Source organism: Pundamilia nyererei, unplaced genomic scaffold, assembly GCF_000239375.1.
Source record: "Pundamilia nyererei isolate P.nyererei 1_Seehausen unplaced genomic scaffold, PunNye1.0 scaffold00017, whole genome shotgun sequence".
Taxonomy (NCBI): domain Eukaryota; kingdom Metazoa; phylum Chordata; class Actinopteri; order Cichliformes; family Cichlidae; genus Pundamilia; species Pundamilia nyererei.
The window spans coordinates 728,345-729,044 of NW_005187418.1; positions in this window are offsets into that span (position 1 = coordinate 728,345).

Genomic DNA, 700 nt, shown 5'->3' on the forward strand with positions numbered 1-700 from the left:
AAAAAAAATGAATGCATTTACTGTTTGTATGACAATAAAATGAACAGAGTAAAGCAGTATGGGGTGTACATCCCACAAAAGTGTTAATTTTATTTTTAAATGTTTAAAAATTTTATATCCTTTAATATAAGTTTTTTGTCCCCACATTTATCACAGTTAGTAGCCCTTTTTGCTAGACAATGTGTCACCTTTATTATGGAGGTCAAATACACCAACTTCCGGTAATGGGTGTCTATCCCGGACATGTTTTTTAAAAACTTTATTTACAAAAGACAAACACAGGTAATTGTCTATGAATGTAAATCAGAAGATTTCTGAGTTTAAAGAAAACTTTTCAACACTGATATTTTGTTATTCAGGCACTTTTAGACAAACGCCTAAATGTTTATGTTATTTGTGAACTGTAATCAAGAGTTCTCAAAGTTTTTGAGAAAAAGAAATGTTGGGAAAGATGCCATTACGTGCAATGTCGACTCCTAGGGGTCGCTGTATCATTCAGTACTAAAATAACACATTAAAAGCATGAAGAACACAGTCATAACTAATTACATAAATAAATAACAGACCGTGGAATTTGCAGACTAAATGTTTAAACTCAGTTCATTAAGTAATATTTTTACTTTTGAGTCTATAAATTTCTGAAATTAAACAAAACCCTGGAACAGTGCTGGTTAAAGGAAACAAATCTCATTTATATCCT